The sequence below is a fragment of the Mirounga angustirostris genome, unplaced genomic scaffold (genome assembly GCF_029215605.1).
Source record: "Mirounga angustirostris isolate CCGP_5_RB_7025 unplaced genomic scaffold, mMirAng1.0.hap1 SCAF_7, whole genome shotgun sequence".
Classification (NCBI taxonomy): Eukaryota; Metazoa; Chordata; class Mammalia; order Carnivora; family Phocidae; genus Mirounga; species Mirounga angustirostris.
The window spans coordinates 90083198-90103428 of NW_026991715.1; the positions used below are offsets into that span (position 1 = coordinate 90083198).

General features: G+C 50.7%; 1 long non-coding RNA gene across 3 annotated transcripts; it reads left to right on the plus strand.

The window, feature by feature from the left end:
• The first annotated feature begins 5979 nt into the window (after positions 1-5979).
• LOC123861465 (uncharacterized) lies at positions 5980-11571 on the plus strand. 3 transcript variants are annotated; one of them, XR_008507962.2, is made up of 4 exons: positions 5980-6312; positions 8417-8616; positions 9342-10505; positions 10699-11571. It is a non-coding gene; the product is annotated as an uncharacterized LOC123861465 (long non-coding RNA). The 3 variants fall into 3 exon arrangements; XR_006795027.2 differs by having other exon boundaries at positions 10322-10505; XR_006795028.3 differs by lacking the exon at positions 8417-8616 and having other exon boundaries at positions 10322-10505.
• The last annotated feature ends 8660 nt before the right edge of the window (positions 11572-20231 follow it).

The following is a 20231-nucleotide window of genomic DNA, read 5'->3' on the forward strand; positions in this document are numbered from 1 at the left end:
GCCCTGGGGGACAGCAGGCAGGGCCTGGCCCCGTGGGTGGGAGCGCAGGTTATGGGTCAAGTCCCAGGTGTCTAGAGACGCTTTCAAAGAGGCCAGGGCACCGGATGGGAATGGCAGGCTTCCCCACACTGCCACCGCTCGGGGTCTCTCCCTTGCCCAAGCCCCACAGGGGCTGACTGCCCTCCTCCTCCTGTACTCAACTCTCTAGCACCCACTTCCCCAGCAGCTGGCTTGCTTTCTGTCTCTCAGACAACTGTCAGGGACTTTGCTTTGCTCTTCCCTCTGCCTGGAGTGCTCTCCCCCCACACCTTTACAGAGCACACCACTTCTCACCCCAGTGTTGCCCCTTCTGCAAAACCTTCCCTGGATACCCAATCTGAGTTGGTTCCCCTGAACATTCTTCGTGATCCTTGTCTCACTGAAAGCTCCTGTCTTGCTTCGATGACACGTTCCCATAGGATCAGGACCTTCACTGTCTTTGTTTTGTTTGCTGCTGTACCTCCAGTGACTGGGACAGCGCCTGGTGTGGAGTAATAAATTCTGGTCGAATGAGTGCACGGGTTTCCTGCCCATCTCCTCCTGCCAGAGCCCTTTCGGGGAAGGAGATGGGGCATTCTGGGTAACGCAGAGTTAGGTATATGGAGGAACAGGACAATTTTATTGACTGGCTACACGTGCCAAGAGCAAACCAAGGGGCCATTGAATGTGGTACTCCCATTTGATTCACAAGAAAATGAAAGCTCAAAAGAATAAAGGAACCTGCCCAGAAGCAGGCAGCTTGTAAATTGGGGACCACAGTTCAGATTCTCGGCTTTCTTACCCACCGGGCTGCAGATGGACCACAGATAAATGACCAATTTTCAACAAAGTGGAATAATAAAGTGCACTTAGCACCCCACACTATTATTGACCATAAATCAATGGCACTTTGATGACTCAGGAGGCAATGATTTCAGAGCCCCTCGGGGCCCTGTCATGATGGGTCCTGGTTTCCGTGTGGGGCCACGCCTGTGCCCAGTGTGGGGCCAGGATGAAGCTGCTGTGACCCCCAAGCTGTGCCCTGGGGGGCTGCTTTCCAGGCGACACCTCTCATCCCTGCAGACCGTCCTTTGCTTTTTCGCTTTTTCATCCTGAAGAAAGGAGGACAGGGCATGGATGTGAGATTTCCTGGGGCACGTCGCTGTGACCAGTAGGAGTCTCCAAACCCAGCCTCAGCCAGGAGGGGCCGGCAGCATGGCTGGGTCCTTCTGTTTCCTTTACCTGCTGCGCTCCTTCCCTGGGCGTCTGCGAAGCCATGGTTCTACTTCCTCCAAGCCTGCACTCATTGCCAAGTTTTCGGTGTGGCTTGACCAGGCTGCTCTGCAAGACTGAGCATACATGGGGATGCCTGCTGGCCTGTCCCTGCTCTGCATTCATGCAGGTCACCGACCGCCATCTAACATACCGTGCATTTTATTTATTTTGTTCACGTTTACCTCTCTCCTGCCCCATTAGACTGTAAGCTCTGTGAGGCCAGGGTTTTGCCAGCTCGGTTCCCTGCTGTATTCCCAGCACGTGGCCACCTGTTAGGCAGTTCGTGTTTGTGCAATGAATAGTCCCCAAACTTGGGTCATTCACATCCCACCTTCACAATTCTGGTCATAGCTGTGTCCCACTTGTACTAGCTAATATTTTTCTTTCAACCATCCCCCTTTAAAAAACTTACAGAAATGAAATGTAAGAGAAAGCTTTTTATCACTGCCATAAATGGAAAGCCAATATCACTTGCCATAAATAGAAGACAACTGTTAAAATAAATGCCACAAAAACAAAACAGTGTGAGGGAATTTGAGCAAAAGCCTGTTGCCTGCAGAAGGCAATAGGCTGAGGCCTACTCTCTCCCCCTCTCTTTGCTAAGAGGAGGGGTCAGCAAGTGCTAGAGAGGTGTTAAAGGCAGACCAGCACCAAACCGAGACTTTGTCCCTGATAGGAGGTTTTAGAGAGATTGCATAGGGAACAACTTTCTCACCATCCAGTTTAGACAGTTGGCCTGGTGCCATGCTCAGAACCTCCTAAAATCCCCACCAGCCAGGGTCCTCATTCCAAACTTTGGGGAACAGAGAATCTGGAGAACTCGATAGGGCTACATGTGGAGGGACTGCTCCCCCAGTGTACCTGGTGCTTGGGGCCATGCTAGCCCCTAAGGTGTCTTTGTAGTAAATTTGGAAAAGCTGGCCTCCGGGTGGAGGTGATACCATGCCTCCTGTCTCCTCGGTCCTGTCTTCCTGCCCGGGCTCCCCAGGGCTCCCAGGGCTCAGTGGTCTGGATCTCCATCTTGGCACTTATCCTAGCCCTGCTTGCGCCCCGGTGAGCTGTGTTTGAGCCTGTCTTCCTCACCTGACCAGCAGCTCCCTGGTGTGAGGACTGTCCTGTTTGTACGTGTATCTTCCATCGCTGGGCAGTGTCCTGCATATGACTGGCTTTCAAAAAACATTTGTGGACTTGGTGATTAATCAGACTCAAAATAGCCAACATTTCCTCCTGTCCAGACAAATAATACCAAAAAATACATCTACGCTCTCAGCCCTGGCTTTTTTCTGAAGTTTCCCCAGCACTAGGTGGGTGGGTGGATATTCCGATTTCCCACATCCTTTGGAAGAATTTTGTCTTCCTGACTCCCGAGCTCTCCTTCCCGATCTTTTCTTAGTCTGTCCAGCTGGCAGAGAGTTGCAGTTAGAACGTTTTGTGTTGCAAGTGACAGGAAAACTCAGGTCTGATTGGTTACGTCATAGGGGAGTTTATTGAGCTATACCGTTTTGAAGTCTGGAGGTAACGTTAGCATCAGGTGAGGCTTGGTCCAGCAACTCCAAAGATGTCACCAGAGACCTTGCTTCTCTCCATCTCTCTTGTCTGACCTCCTTGAGAGTGTCACCCTCCGGCTCCCCACAGAGCCTTCCCCCACCCCCACCTGTGCAGCTCCACACTACGCCCTCCTGGTAGCAAGATAGCTGCCGCCATTCTCATCTTATACCATGTCCTTCAGGGGAAGAGTGAAGATCTCGCTTCCAGGTTTGCTTTCCCAGAAACTAGGAATACTCCCGTGTCTCATTGACTCTGATTTTGTTACCTGACCATCTCTGAACGAATAGCCACAGCCAGGGGGAGGGGATATGCTGGGTGGCCAATCGGGTGGTCCGCTCCTGAAGGTGGGTGTGGCATCAGCTCACCAATCATAGGCTGAGATACAAGACGGGTTAGTCCTAAGAGGAGTTTGGAGGTCGGTTTCCAGAAGGAAGAAGGGATGGATTCTGGGGGCAAACCACAGATGTCCTCAACGTGGGGGAGGTAAGCCAAGCCAGCCAGCCACTGTGGGGCTTGTTGGACTTTTATAACAGCTTCTTTTCCTCCCCAGAATACAGTTAGGTGATACTATAGGCAGGGGCCAATCTCTGAATCCAGGTGCTGCCGGGTTCAGAAAGGGTAAGAGTAACCACGTGAAACGCACTCCAGGCCCCACACAAAGTCATAGAAGGTTAGGGCTGGAGGAACCATCGCTCAGGGGTCTTACCCTAGGATGCACAGACAGGAACCTCTGAAATTACTTGCCAGATCTGCGGGGTCCTGTGTGTGCGGTTTTCTGGGCAGAGGATCCACAACTTAATGAAGTCTCTCAGGGGTCTGCAGCCTGAAGGAGGTTCACTGGGGTGGGCAGCTACATGCTCAAGTTAGAACAAGAGATGGAGACAGAATCCAAAAGAGAACCTGGGTCTCCCAGTTCCCCGCCCCTCTGGGCCTGGGTGGGATATCACCACAACATTCTCACTGTGTGTGCACCCATCTACAGGACTCCCCTCCTTTAATTCAATCCCCTGCAAGTGCCCCACGAAGTAGCTGCTGTCCGCATTTGGTGGATGAGAGAATGCATGCTTTGTTCAAGGTCACAAGTGGCATAGCGGGTTCAAGCCCAGGTCTGGGTCCACAGCACACCAAGCTGCCTCCGTTGACTTTTTTGTCCTTACTCTTTAGAGCCATGCAGAGATGGGCGATCAGGGGATGGGGGCTCAGAACTGCCAGGCTACAGCCTGGAAAAGGGACTCCACTTTGGCTTTGCATCTAAGGACATCCACCTCGGGACTGCTTGTCATCTGCTTCGCCTCCCAGAACTTCAGGTCCCTCAGCCTGAAGTGGGACCAACAATCCTTACTTTGCAAGGCTGTTTTGCGGGTCCTTATATCATGTGCATGGCCAGGCCTAATGGGTGAGAGGCTGCTCCTGGTCTTGGGGACCTACGGCGTCTTTTAGAGGTCGTCTGGTGGCTCGCTGGGACCGGCTTCCGCACAGCTCACAGAGGAGGCGGGAAAATCATTCTGAGTGACAGCGTGGCTCAGGAAAGCAAGCCTGGGGGGAAAGTCACTTGGCCAGGTGAGAAAGCTGTGGGGGCTGGGATTTGGACCCAGGTCTGTCTGAGGCCAAAAGTGGTGCGTTCCTGCGCCCTTGCTCTCTATGAGCCACAGGGCAAATTCGTGCACTGTTTAATTAAGGTGCCTGGGACCTCTACAAGGCTGGCCTGACCACCATTTAATTTAGACTTGTTCCTTGCAAGCCTGTCAAGGAAGTGCCAGGGGCCACGGCCTGACTGGGGACAGCCTGGCCCAACCTCATTGCTCCTCTCGCCCTCCCAGCCTGCTGTCCCCAAGTCGCTTCCAGCGCAGGGGTCACCGGCCCCATTGGCCACGGCAGGGCCAGGCTGCCCTTGGGTCCAGCTCGGGAAGGGGGCTCGGGGGGCTTCCCGCTCCAGCGTGGGGAGCTACCGCCACCTCACACTGCTCCGAACGGCTGCAAAAGCCATAAAGCAGCAGAGAAAAATGACGGCGGGCGAGGAAACGAGCCACGGAGGAAATTAACTCTCACCCGGGGAGCTGCACGGCTTTCTGCTGACAGAGAGGGCCGGCTAGCTCATAAAACTGAACACTTAAACTCTCCTCTTTACAATAATTACAGCGCCTTGCACGCCTCTTCCCCCTGCCCCGGCTGGCCCAGGCCTGCTCCGCCAGGGGCACCAGGAAGGCCCGCAGGGGAGCTGGGCCTCCAGAGGGAAGGGATGGAGCCCGTGTGGCCGGCGGGGCGCGCCAAAGCCTGTTAGAGCTGGATGGGACCTGGGGCCCCGCTGCTCCAACCCCTTCATTTGACCGATGAGGAACCTGGGGGCCCAGAGAGGGTCGGTGACTAAGTGAAGGTCACCCAGCCAGATATAGGTGGGATGGACTAACGCAGCTCCTCTCCCTGTGGGCAGTGAGACCCACTTCCACCAAATTGCTGCCTTAATTCCACAGACATTTCCTGAAGCCCATCCATGAACCAGACTCTGTGCCAGAGCCCAGTGAAAACACCACGGGCCTGTCCTTGGCCTTGGTTAGAAAATGGAGCTCCCGTCCCCCTCACACCACGTCTGCACTCAGAACGACACCCTCCTGACTCCAGGAAGCCCTTCGGGGGGGACTTCAGAGTGGCAGCTCCGATGGCTTCTGCTAGGAGTGTCCTCCTTCGCCCCTGGCCGTCTGGGGCAACCCCAGAAAGACAGCGACTAGAAGCTTCCCAGCAGCAAAGATCCTCAGGCGCGAAGGGCATGTCCGCCAGCTAGGGCGGGTCGGACTCCAAGCTGGAGAGGACAGGGCTGCTCCCTAGCTGCAAACTGCTCCCTGGGCCTTCGACCCCAGCTTCTGTCTAGCTCTCTACCCCGCCTTCAGGGCCGCCCAGCGGCTCTGCTGCCCGGGACCCCTGCCACTCTGACCCCACACCTGCTTCCCAGCCGGCTCTACCCGCCCGCGCCCCCCCCCCCCCGCCGTTCCTCACTCTCGGACTCCTCCCCCTGCAACAGCCTTCTTCTCCTGCTTGGCACTCAGCCGGCTCCTGTCCTTCCAACGCTCCCCCACCGTCCCCCTCCCTGAGTGAGGGACAGCTGTTGTTTGTTCCTGCAGGCATCATCCCCCTCTGCGGGCCGGCCCCTCCCCTTGCTGAGTCCTTGAGGTCTGGAAGGAGCTGATCCCTGTGAGGGGGTAGGGCGGTGCGGGCCCCAGGCCTGGCCATCCGCATACCGCATTGCCTTGGTTACCAGAGTAGTTGAGAGATAAACTGGAAGACCAAAGTCTATCAAGGCCAATCCTGGGACTGTGGGGAGGGGTCCTCTTTCGGTTGGGCCAGCGGAGCGGAGGTAAACCTGCTGCTGCCCAGGACTTGACAGGGAAGTCAGTGACTGAGGAAAGTGTCCAGAGATGGGGACTTACAACTTCCTGAGCACTTGTTGAGCGCCTGGATCCAGGGGTGCCTGAAATGGTAGGAGTCAGGAAATAATCTTATTTATAATGATATTAATAATAATTAGATTATATAATGATATGATTATGTTTAAAATTATATAATCTATTAATTACTATTATTGTCGTGGTGTGTGTATTGTGAATGAGAATTTTATTATTTCTATTTTGCTTTAGCGTGTCTGAATTTAGTTTCTGTTGCTTGTAACTGAAAGATTCTGAGTAATATGGCAAGACCCCCTGTTTAAGGACCCAGCTAACACTGTAATAGCCTCTTCCCAGTTCCTTGAGAGAGAGAGAGAGAGAGAGCGCTGTCTCAAGACCTGCCTGGGCCTGAGCTCTTGGCTCTGTTACTCCCTCTGTAAGTGAAAGGCTGGGTCTTCTTGGTTTGCTCAGCCACGGCTTCCTGTCGCTCTGGGGACAACTGCATTAAGCAGAAGGGTCCAGCTGTTCCTGCCCAGGCTCCTTAAAGGTCCATATCATGACTTTTTCCCAGACCCTGGCTCCCAAAAAATGTGAGCAAGAATACAACCAACTTAGCTAGCCAATTTATGCTTCTAGTGGTGAATCATTGTACATGTAGATTTGTTAGCACATACATTCTTGTGTTAGAAGGCACATTAGGCTATTGAAAAAGAAAATTAGGAATGAACATATGGTGGCCCCTGTTCTACCGGCCAACCCAATATCCACCCTCCTCTTCAATCTCTTTGCCTGGATACTTTTCCTGTGGAACCACCCCTCTCAGGAGATGGCCACTTGGGACAGGCATCTACCTGGCCAAGGCTTGTCCACCCAAAGCCTGCCATGCCTGACATAATGATGTCAGGGTGGTCACATGACCCTGGACAAGACAAGAGGACTCCATTCTGGGTCATTTATTACATCCATGAAAAATGGAGTCCCCTCTTTCCTCTGGGGTAGTCGGCCTATAGAAAACAAATCTGGAGCTCCTGGGGACCACTTCAGAGAAGGAGGCTGATGAAAAAATAAAGCCAATGCAGAGGAAACAGACCTGGGTTGGGGGAGAGGAGCAGAATCCTAGTGACAGTGTTTTTATGCCTGGATCCAGCCATGCCTGATGCTGCAGCTCATACCCTTAGACTTCCTAGTTCCCTCGTCTTCTTGAGTTGGTTTGAATTGGGTTTCTGACTCTTGCAAACAAAAAAGTATGGATGAATATAGTAAGTATTCCAAAGAAGTCACTTTAAGGAAATAACAATGACAACATTTTACAAGATGCCAAAGTCATGTATGACTGGTATTGTAGACAAGATCAATAACAGGATAAATGGACTATGAGAGGAGACTGGCCCCTCTGTGCAAGCCAGGCTCTGAGTAGCTGGGTAAATAGAATAGTGCTTTTCTCTTGCACCTTTGGTGTATACCATGACTCTCAAGTGATGGGACAGTTTCCACTAGCCTTAGTTACCAGGTGACCCTGTGCAACTTTGTTGACTGGCTCAGGTTTTTCCTCCTTTTCCTGTCAAAGGGAAAAACAGGAGGCACCATTAGTTAGCAGGGTCCTGAAGGCTGGCTGTACACCCCACCTCCATGCCCAGAGGGAAGGAGGTGGGGGCTCCAGGTAGAAGAGGGACGTCCGTCAGGTGCCGCATGAGTCCTGCTCCCGGGTCTCCTGGTACAGCTCTACGGGGTCTACAGGAGTGCCCTGTAGTCAGAGCACTCAACATGGAGGCCCTGCCTGTTCCCAGCCCACTCCCAAATACTAGGCTGGCAAGAATTCTAACTGGAAGACATATTACCCAAGGAAACAATCGCTCTCAGGCCCCAAGTTGTTAATACAATGCTTCTGGAGTCCTGTTTAGCTCCATTTCTCCTTTGTGCACAAAGAAAAGAAGACATAGATGGCTTTGAAAAATTCTCCAAAGAAGTTGCCAAAGGTCCTACCTTCTAAATCCTCTCTGTCTCTGTCTCTCTCTGTCTGTCCTGTCTCTCTCTCACTCTCTTTATTTCCTTCCTGCATCACTGAGAGCTTGTGTCATTCCCTGCTCACAGCTGCTCATTGCCAACTGAATTGAATCTAAAGTTTTGGCCCCGATTCTAAATGCCTCCCGGACCCTGATCCCCATGTACCTTTCTAGAGCCAGGTCTTCCTGTTCTAGGCCCTCTGGCTGCTGGCTCTTCCCGAGGCACATCCTGTCTTGCTGGTGCTGCTTCATCCCTGGAATGCCCCCATGGGCCTAATAGCTACCATTTATTGTGCTCCCAACACATGCCAACCCTGCGCTCCTCATTCAGCCTCTGAGCTGTACACATCACCGCCCCTTCTAGGGACAGGCAAACAAGCTCTCAGAGAAGTCAGGTGAGTCGCCTCCGCTCACACAAAATTATGGGGAGAGGGTCAAGAATCCAAACCTCCTGTGTCTGGCTCAAAACCCTTTCCTGGTTCCAGCATCCCCGTCTCCCATTCCTACCCGTGCAGACCCTGCAAATGCAATATCCGGTACTCTCCTTCCTGAAGTGCTCCCTCAACCTCCCCATAGAAATCAACTGATATCTTTTTTGATGCTCATACCCTATGTTATCAGGCAGGTTTCCGGCAGGAGACAGAGGGCTAGGACTCTGAGAAGAATTTAATGAGGGCTTCGTTTGCAGAGATGCAGGCAGGGTTAGAAGGGAAGGCACGATGGGTGGGGAAGCACCAGCGACAAGCCATGTGGGAAACCACTGTTCCCCCAGCAGAGGAGGGGGAGGGAGGAGCAGTGTGACCAGAGCTGGGCAGAGCTCCTGCAGGGAAGGGCCATCCGTAGTTGCTCAGGATACAGCCCCCATCAGAGGCAGGGAGAGAGGAAGGGAAGAGATACTACTCCTGCTCCTTCCACCCTCCAGTGTCCCTGCAATGTCCTCATTTGGGAGCCTGAGGTCCAGGGAGCCTGGGTGTGCAGCCGTGAGAGCGTTAGCTTCCCACACACAGAGCTGAGAGAGAAAGGGGCAGAGTGGGGGTGGGAGGTGGAGGAGGGTGCTGTATTGCTTTCTGATTACCACCAACTTGGTGACTTAGAATAACCCACATTTATTCTCTTACAGTTCTGGGGGTCAGAAGTCCAAAATGAGTCTCACGTGTCAGGGCTGCATTCCTTCCAGGAGGTTCTGGGCGAGAATCTGTTTCCTTGCCTTTACCAGCTTCTAGAGTCTGCCTGCATTCCTTGGCTCATGGTCTCTTCCTCCATCTCCAAAGCCAGCGTTGGTGCCAGCCTCACGTTACCATCTCTCTGGTTCTCATCCTCTGCCCTCCTCTCTCTCCCATTTAAGGCCCCTGTGATTACTTTGGGCCCATCCAAAGAATTCAGGATAATCTTATTTTAAGATCAGTTGATTATCAGCCTTAATTTCATCTATAACCTTAATTCTCTCTGCTGAGTAATCTAAGATATTCCTGAGTTCTGGGGGTTAGACTGTGGACATCACTGGGGGGCCATTATGCTGCCTACCGTAGGTGCCAAACAGAAAACAGTTGGCCCACCTGCCTTATATGCCGGTTACCCTGGGGACTTGGTTTATTTCCTCTACTAGTGGAGACATCTAGAGGACAGGACAGTTTGGATTACCAATTGCATGTAACAATCGCTCCAAGACTCAGTGGCTGAAAGCAACACTTCTTTATCGTCACTCATGCATCTGGGGATCAGCTTGGGTTCAGCTGAGCAGTTGGCTGCTGGGTCACCTCTGTGTCTCGCTGGGCATCCGTGTTGGCTGGGGTGGCTCTGCTTATGTGTCTCTCATCCCCTTGGACCAGCAAGCCAGCCGACTGGGCTTTTCCCAGGCAGGGACAGAGATGTACAGCAAAACAAGGAGGAAACACACGGCGCCTTCTGAGCTGTCACTTCCACCCATCTGCCATTGGGCACGGCAAGTCCCATTGGCCAAGCCCCAAGCTGAGGGGTCAGGAGATGCACTCAGCTCTCGGGGAGCTTGTTGGTGGAGACAGGGCGGAGGGAGAAATGGGAGTACAATCTAGTCCATTCCGGGGCCACTTCTTAATCATATTTGCTTTCCTACTATTCCAGAACATTGTTTTTTACCGGCTTGGGTCTGCATGAAAAGGTATCAAGTAAATGAATGAATGAACGAACAAACGAACTAACAAATGAGCACCCGTAGGGAGGACACGCTCATCCAGGCTTAGTGTCTCTCACTATGGTGGAGGTGCGCTGGGGGTTACAGCTGGCAGAGCACAAACTCCTTTGTCTGGTGAGAGATTTTGCAGTGTGAGAGGGGGGAGAGGACACCAGGAGCTCAGCTCCCTTGTGGGGTGGGGTGGGGGGGCACCCAAGGGGTGCGGGAGTGCCCGGGAAGGTGCGGTTCCTGCAGATGAGCCATCTCTGGCACCTCTGTTCCTTTGCTCCTTTTCTCTTTTCCCCTGAACCCCTGGCCAATGGGACAGGCTGGGGCTGAGCCCACAGTACTCAAGGCTGCCACCGGGGCAGGCCCGGCCCCCCAAGATGCCTGTGGTCTCCTGAGGACGCAGAGCGCAGCAAGTGAGAACAAGAGGGTTGCAGAGTCTGTGTGACGGAGCATGGAAAGAGTGCCTCCAGGCAGCCTCGGAGCTGAGCCTGGAAGACCAGCCCCTGCTCTGAGGCAGATAAGGGGAGAGCGGCCGTCAGGGATGGACGCAGACGGCGTGGACAAGCGCACTGCCCCTGTGGGGACCCATCTGGCAACTAAAGAAGTTCGGTGCTCCTGGACAGTGTGTATGAACCGTGGGGAGGCAGGCTGCGTGAGTGACCGACAAGGAAGGGCATGGTTTTACACCAACCGGTTTGGATTTATCCTCTAAGCCAGGGGTTGACAGACTTCTTGTGTAAAGGACCAGAGAGCAAGTATTTCAGGCTTTGTGGACCATACAGTCTCTCTCGCACCTTCTTAACTCTGCCGTTACAGCGTGAAAGCGGCCCGGCCGCAGTCAGTATGTAAATGAACGGGCATGTTTGTGTTCCAGTAAACTTTATTTATAAAAACAACCATAGCCCAGATCTGGGCAGTGGCTCCAGTTTGTCAATCTCCGCTCCCCACCCAGAGTCACACCCTGGCAGCCTGCAGGCCAATTCTGTCCCACAGATTTTTGTTTTGTATCATTTAGCCAACATTAAAAGATGAACTGATTTCACATAAAAATCTAAATCTAGATTCCCGGGTTCCTTAAAAAGTCTGAAGCTCCAATTACACCAGGCTTTCAGTCCTATGTGGCAGTAAGCAACTGGAGGCCCCTTTCACCAGCTCATGGTCTCTCCAGTTTGCCAGAGTCTCTGCCACTCCCTCTTGCCTCCCACTTACCTTTCCCCCTGCTTTGCTAATGTTTTGTTTGTCCCCCACTCCCCCCAATTGTATTCGTTTCCTGGGGCTGCCTAGTGACAAAGAGCAACAAACTGGGTGGCCTAAGTGACAGAAATGTGTTGTCTCACAGAACCGACAGTTCTGGAGGCTGGAAGTCCAAGATCAAGGCATCAGCAAGGTTGGTTCCTTCTGAGGGCTGTGAGATCTGTTCCATGCCTCTCTCCTGGCTTCTGGTAGCCTCGGGCATCATTGCAAATGTCATTCTCCCTGTGTCTTCCCATTGTGTGCCCAACATGCGTGTCTGTCTGTGTCCAAACATCCCCTTTTTATAAGGACATCAGTTATATTGGATTAGGGCCCACCCTAATGGCCTCATTGTAACTTGATTACCTCTGTAAAATCCTTACTGCCAAATAAGGTCACATTATGAGGTACTGGGGATTAGGACTCCAACATATCTTTATGGGGAAGCACAATTCACCCACCCATCCCTTCATGGCCTTAGTATTTCCTGCCTGGATGCCCCTGCCATTGGCAGTGAAGACCCAGAAAAGCGTTCTTGAAACATTTGGCTCTGCCTTTACAAAGATTTTACAGTTAACAGCATGGCCGATGTCTTTGGAGGGGGCAAGGCCTAGACTCAGAGGCCGGATGATGGGGACGGATATGCGGGTACCTGGGCCAGATGGAACCAGAGGAGGTGGCAGGGTCAGAAGGGAGCTGGGAGGTAAAACCCACCCGAGGAGCTTGGTGAGAGCCTGGAAGGGGGGAGAGGGAGAGGGAGGCTAATGTCCAGGTTTTAGGTTTTTGGGGTTTTTTTTAAGATTTTATTTAGTTGAGAGAGAGAGAAAGAGCAGGGAGAGGGAGAAGCAGACTCCCCTCTGAGCAGGAAGCCCAGTGTGGGGCTTGATCCCGGGCTTGATCATGACCTGAGTGGAAAGCAGACGCTTAATGACTGAGCCACCCAGGCGCCCCCAGGTTTTAGGTTTGAGAGAACAAGTGAGCAGTTGTGCTTTTGCTGATGGAGGGAGTAGATTTCAGTGGAGATTTCATACAGGTGAAAAGCACAGGCTGAGATGGGGAGAAGACAGAATTGTACTCACAGACTTTCCACTGGAAGAGAGCTAGGACAAGCTGACAGAAAGAGGCAGGGGAAGTTCAGGAGGCAGGAGGGGGCACAGAGCAGGGGAGAATGGATGGGAACACCTCAGAGGATGGCAGCCTGCCAGGTCTCACAGGGTCTTCAGAAACCATGTAAGCCCAGCACAGACTGATTTGTCGGTCCTGATTTTTACACCTCTCTCATGTGACTGCAGTCTCTCTGTACAGAAGCTGAGTGTCTTCCTGCTCTTTAAATTTGGGATCAGTCATGGGACAAGCTTTGGCCAATGGGATGTGGGCAAAGGTGCCCATTCCTGGCCTTCAGGGACCTCTTCATGTTTCCAGTTTTCTTCTTGGGCCTCTGCCATCACCACTTGAAGACATGACCTGGCTATCCCACTAGTCCAAGGAAGGAGAGAGCTAGATGGAGCAGAGCTAGACCCAGCCGGCCACCTGGTCGTCCAGGCAACTGCAAACAGTTGGAGGAGTCAAATAATGCTTATTGCTGTATGTCACTCAGAGTCTATGGCTGTTTGTTACTTAGCAACAGCTAACTGAGATGCAGTCAAATCGCACCATTTTGCAGATGAGGAAACTCAACTCTCAAGATGGTAAGAGATTTGTCCAATGGTATATAAATAATAAACTGCAAAGATCTCCTGATTCTTCGCCTGAGATTCTTTCTTTCTACTCCATTGCAGTGACTGTCACCTAGCCTCTGATTTGTTCATTCATCCATTCAACAAGTGAGTTACTAGAAATACCTAGATAACTTTTTTCTTAGCCCTTGAAGAGCTCCTTGTGGTCATGGTGGGGAGATAGATCCCAAACAGATCACAATAAATGTGGCAAGTGAGGCCCTAGAGATGTGCTCAGGCACCCAGAATAGGCAACTAACCCAGCTAGGGAAAATCAGGGCGGCCTTCCTGGAGAAGAGGGTATCTGAGCTGAATCATAAAAATGAGCCAAAGCAGAGGAAGGAAGGGGTTGGCATAAGCCTGGGCGAGAGCTGAGGTACAGCCTGGGCCTGTGCATATGGTGGGGGCCCAGGCAATAGGGGGCAATAGCAGGAGAACTTCAAAGTCCCTAGAGCTATTCAAGCCATTTCAGGGACTGGCAGGAGATGGGCCTGGAGATGAAAGTGAGGCCCACATCTGAGCCTTTATCCGAAGGGCTCAACCCTTTCACCAGCAGGTGTTTGGAGGCCATTGTGAGCGTGGTCTTGGACCAGTCGTCTCATTCCCTGGGCCTTGGTGTGTGCATCCCTAATATGAGGAACCCGACCAGATGGTCTTTTGGGGCCTCTCCAGCTCTAAAGCCATTGTGGGGGACTGCCTGGGGTGGGCACACCATGGAGGAGACTGTCAGTCCTGGCAGCCGATCCAGGCCAAGAGCTGAAGAGTCCGGGCCCCCTCTGCCTGCAGGATGGAATTTGGGCAGCATCTCCAGGAGCCAGGCAATCCTTCTCTCTGCTTTGGTGAGGAGCGGGGAACTCTCCTCTGAGCCAAAGGCTGGTCCAGGAACGTGAAGAACAAGGACAAGTTGGACATTCAACTTCTAATATAGGAGCATCCAGATGGAGGCAGTGACTTTCTGTTTCACTTCCTCTTCTCGCAGAGGGAACACGGGGGTTGGGATTAGTCACTGGCCAGAGGGGAAGGGGCCTTTCAGGTGGCCATCCAGGCTTAAAGCGCCGTGTCCTGCCACCCTGCCTCAGAGCCCCCAGCAGAGGCCACCTGGAGGAAAAGGGACACCTAATACAAGAACCCACTATTTGACAGAAGAGGGCCAATCCAGCCAGGCTGGCAAGAAAATTTCAGGTAATTGATGTTATTTTCCCATTGACTATGTTCTGCTAGAAAAGATTTTGGTTACAGGGTGTAATCGAATCATACTTAAGAATTCTGCTAAAAGATTACGTTTATAATGAGAAAAAGGAATCTGTGGCATGCCATCCTCAGAGGGCAATTTGGCAATACCCATGAAAATGGGAACCACGCACATTCTTACATGTAGCAATTCCACTTGTGGGAATGGGTCCGATGGGCGTTTGCACACGCGTTCACGCCTGTGTGGGAAAAGATGCTCTTCTCGGCATTGTTTATGGTAGTAAAAGACTGGGAACAACCTCAGCGTCATCAGTAAGGGACGGGGGAGACTAATCAACAGTACATCCGTACGATGGAATATTAGGCAAATGTCAATAAGACCGTGGCAGTTGTCCATGAGAAAAGATTCTCGAGCAACGTTTAAATGAAAAAAGCCAGAGGAATGACACTGAGCAGGCTATGCTCCACGTGTGTGGGAATGAGGAGGAGAAATAGAAACAGGAGCAGGAACTCCAGACCACTTTCCCCGTGGCTGCTTTACGAAGGACACAGACTTGGCTGGCTTAAAACAGTAAGATTTTTTTCTCTCACCGTCCTGGAAGCCAGAAGTCTGAAATCCAGGTGTCAGCAGGGCCACGCTCGCTCCTGAAGCTTTGGGGGAGAATCCATTCATTGCCTCTTGCAATGGTGATAACCGGCCTTTCTCGGCTCGTGGCCCCAGCACCCCAGTCTCTGTCTCCCGGGTCACATTGCCACGTTGCCTGCCCTTCTTCCCTGCATCTATTTTATAAAGATGCTTGCACTGGATTTAGGGCCCGCCTGGCGAATCCAGGATTATTTCCTCATCTCCAGATCCTTACTCAATTATATCGGCAAATACCACCCCCCCTTTTTTTTCCAAATAAGGTCACATTCATAGGTACCAGGGATTAGGGCATGGGCATAGTTTTGGGGGGTCCACCATTCGACCTACTTCGGATTCCAGTTCCTTTGGAGAGTGGAGGCCTCTTGGAAGGGAGACCAAGAGCCCAGGGGTCTGGGTGAACGGAGACTTGCTTTTCATGGGAACGCTTTCTGTAGGCTGCAGACTTCTTTCCCATGAGCACATGTTACTTATTTTAACAAACTTCAAGAAGTAATCCAGCTAGCCAACGTTTTGAGCTCCTTAAAAGGGTCTTTTGCACACATCATCTCATCAGAACGCCAACTGCCCTTACTCATCGCCCTGACCAGAGTGTCCAGCTCACCAGGGCAGGGGTTGGCCTTAAACATCTTTAGTGGGTTCCACAGCCGAACCCATACCAGGTGTCAGGAAGGTCCTGCTTATGGGGTTTGAAATCCATATTCAAATGAAAAAATGGTAATTTTCAGTTTCACCAAGGATATGACTCAAGATGTTCATAAGCAAGATGCACACTTAAGTTCCAAATAGTGAAAACTTAGTTTCCAGGGTTGCTTACACAGTAGAAATAGTCCCCACTGCAGGAAGGACAATCCTTCAAGCAGGGGCCAGAGGATCCTTCAATGCCGTGAGGGGCCAGGTTGTGATGTGTGGTGGGGTGAGGTGGGGCTTGTTTCCCAGAGCATCTTAGTGGGTTGCTTGCAGGCAGACACACTTTGCTTGCATATTAAACATGTCACAATTGTCTCGATGGCTCAAGAAATAGTCTGTCCCCCATCTTTTCTCCCTCTTGATCTGTGTTTTGTTTGCCTACTTTCAATAAAGAGGAGCTTTGAGAAGTATATTCTTTTCTTAAATCTCCAGAGAGAAAATCAACTGGGCAAACTTGATGACAAATGGCAACTGACACTTGGCCTCAGGGTGGGGAGACCTTGGGGGACGGTGGAGACTGTGACAAAGAGGTTGGAGCTCTAAGGGACGGCCCGCACCCAACCCCAGCCCAGCACCCCAGAGCTTCAGGCTTTTCAGGAGAAACTGACTATCCAAATTTGTATGTAAACTCTCCCAATAATTTAATGTAGGAAACGGATTTAAATTTTTTGTAACCGCTGTATAGGCCAAATAAAACATACTCATGTCAGATCTAGCCTGCAGCCCTCGCTTTAGAACCTCTGCCCTAATGCATTAGCACTTGAAGTTCTGACCAGCCTCAAGCTACGTCTTCACTTCTACTTTTACATCCAGGCAAATCCTTATCCTTTTTTTTTTTTTTTTTTGCATTTTTTTCTGTTCTTAGCTTCACGCGGTAGAAACAAAACAGTCTGTGACTGTGTACTGGGATAGGGAATGACAGCCTGGGAGATACAGGCAGAAAAATGGGCTCCTTGCTTGTTTGGGAAAAGGGGCAGCCTGTCCAGCCCAGGCTGGAAGGAGGCAGTGTCTCCTCCCTGGCTAATCGCCTGGTTGTTTTGGACATTTGCTTGTGTAGACTGTTCTGTTCTCAACCTAATGATGCCATTTTTAGTGACTCATTAGGATCCTCATTAAGAGTTGTTAGCACATCAAAACAGTGTTGGTAAGGGCTGGCAGAGGGTGGCTTCCTGGACATTAGTAGTTGTCTGAATTTCCCTGGCAGCAGGGAAGGGACAAAATGGCAGTAAACGGATTCCCAAATGCTGTCAGTTCAGAGGGTGCTGTTTCTGCAGCAAGCACTTGGTGAGCACCTACTGTGTGTGTGGCATGGGCCTACAGTGGTTTTCCCTGGTCCGAGAATGAGATGTGAAGCGGCAGCTGCTATCCTTCCCCCAGCCCATACTCTCCCGTTATACCGACCCTTCTCCATGGACAAGTTGACTTGTGCCTGCCTCAGAGCCTTTTTGCTTGCTATGCCCTCTGCTTGGCATGCTTCTCCCAAGTCTCAGCCCCAACTATCCCCTTCCCGGAGAGATTTTCTCTGACTTCCTGTCTGTTGATGCAAATCCTTGCCAGTCACTCTCTAACCCATTGCCTTATTTTATTTATAATACGGTGCTTATCACCAGTTGAAATGATCATATTTATTTGCTTACTGGCTGTCTGTGTCCCCTCCCCCGAGTGTCAGCTCCATGAGGACAGGGACCTATTCTACTGGGTCCCTGGCTCCCACAAGAAGCCTGGCGCATAGTAGGTATTTGATTGATATTTGATTAACAAATGGGAAATGATGAGGAAGACACAACCCCTCAGCCCAGGGTTGCAAACGATCTGGCATATCCTGTAGATTCCCCTACCTTGCCTATTGTGTATCTCCAAGGAATAAATCTTGTGACTTTATTAAAGAAATCTGAGATCAGGCTGAAGGGAGGATAACACATGAATTTCTTCAATGCAAAACTCTCCTCAGCAGAGGATACTTTTGCAGGAGCACCAGCCCAGGCCCTGCCTCTCCCCGGCTCCGGTCAGCTCCTGGAGTGAGCCTCAGGTGCCTGCAGCAGCAGGCAGAGATCAGGCAGGGGCATCCCAGGGCCAGGCTGTGCCAATAGATTATTTCTCTGAGTAATTAAGATGGAATTAAAAATTAATTCTTTCCTTCAGCCTGATTGCATTTCAAGGGATAAACTGAGTGTTATGGCTTTTGTGCACTTTTTTCTCCCTAAATTAAATTGGATCTTGTTTTCAGAGGCGGGGGAAATGAGAATGCTGGGATTAATCCAGCAGCCCAAAAATCCCTGGGGAAGGAACCAGGTGATTCTGCCTTGGGAACGGATGAACTTGAAGGTACTGCTGCTCTGGCCACCATGGTGGACTTGGCTCCCCTGGGAGCAACTTGGGTCCATACTGAGGACCCAACAATTCTGATCTGCTCTTATCACTGTAATGTGGGAAGTCAAGCCACCTTGTCTACTCCCCACGGAAGAATGAGCTGAATCAGTCAGAGTCAGACCCGGGCTCCAAGCAGGCTCTGCTACTTACTGGTGGCAGCTGCCTCAGCCAAGCTCCTCTTCTCTCTCAGCCCCCCCTTTCTCATCTGTGAAATGGGTGTAAACAGCCTACCTCCCAGGAGCGTTGGGAGCATTATATGGTAAGTAGGTTAGCCCAGAGGTGTGGGTATTTGATAAATGTGTACAGCTTATAGGAGATGGAGTTTCCCTCATTTCTTTTCCTTTTTTTTTTAAAGATTTATTTATTTATTTGAAAAAGAGAGAGACAGCAGGGGGAGGGGCAGAGGGAAAGGAAGAGAGAGAATCCCAAGCAGACTCCCTACTGAGCAAGGAGCCTGTGGCAGAGCTCAGTCTCATCATCTTAAGGTCATGACCTGAGCTGAAATCAAGAGCTGGATGCTCAACCAACTGAGCCATCCAGGTGCCCCTCCCTTGTTTCTTTTAAAGTTGCATTCGTTCATTCATTCATTCATTCATTCACCAGGGTAATGCATTCCCATGATTCAAAAGTCAACAGGTAGAAAAGGGTGTATGGTGAGAATCTCCCTCACACCACTGTTTCTGGGGCACCAGCTCCTTTCTACAAAGCAGCCACTGTTATCTGTGTCTTGTTTGACCTTTTAGACATATTTTATGCACCCATGAGAAAATATGTTCACATCAGCGCTCTGCTTTTTGTTACACAAATGGCAGTATACTAGAGGTATCCTTTGGCTCCTTGTTTTGTTTTACTTTGTGTTTTTCTCCCCAACTTAGCAATATATTTTGGAGAGTCCTCCACATTGGTGCATAGCATGGTTCATCAGTCATTTCCACATCTGGATAGTTCTCCACTGCTTAGACGTTCCATGGTGTATTGAACCAGTCCCCTGAGGATGGACATTCATATTGCTTCCAGTCTCTTGCTATTCCAAACAATTCTGTAATAAATAATTTTGGACAGAAGTCATTTTTTCGTATGCATATATGTCTCTAAAACAAATTCCTGACAGTGAAATTGCTGGTCAAAAGGAAGAAACTCACATTTGTTAAAAAATTTTTTAAAAAGTCCGTGTATGGAAGAGGGAGTATATGGAGCAAGAACTGCAGAATGTTTGTCCAAGTTGAAGCTGATCAGTACCCGGGAATTCATTATCCAGTTCTTTCTACTTTTATGCATACTTAAAAATGTCTGTAATAAAAAATTGTAAGGATATGGGACTGAAGTTCTGACAAAGAGCTTGGAAGTTCTCTCTCCCATCCACAGAAGAGAAAGGCTGAGCAAAGTGAAAATCAACAAATTTCTTCGACCCAGAAGAGAACTGAAGTCATGGGGCAAATTGCCATTCTGAAAATTGTTATACAGAGAATCACGACTTATCAGAGCAGAAACCCACCAACAGCAATCTCTGGGAGAACCAGTCATGGTAGGGAAATGTAGGCTATAATGAATGGCTGGAAGCTCAATTTGGATGAGGTTCAGAGTTAAAAACTTACTTCTGGGGAGGCCCCCACGGTTTTGTGAGTATTTCCTCCAGGAGCACTACCAAGTTCTCAGAGTGAAGATTAGAACAAAATCCCTTCTATCTTCTGGCAGGGGAAGGGGGAAAGTAGCCATTTTCAAGTATACCATAACATTCTGTTCCTCTTAACAAGGCCTACTTGCCCTCAAGAGAAACTATTTTGCCAGAGCTTAAGTGACCTGGTGGGAGAGAAATACCCAACTTCAGCCCCATCTAGCTTTCAGTGTCAGAGGAGGAAAATATTCAACTTCAGCCCAATGTAGCCTTCTTGTTCAATCTAAGGTGGAGTTGGGGAAGGAAGGGGTGGTGGTGGTGAACTAAGAAATACTTGCAAAGGTCACAGCCCATGGGCATAGGCTCATGAAAAGTCAGAACTAATCATAGGGCTA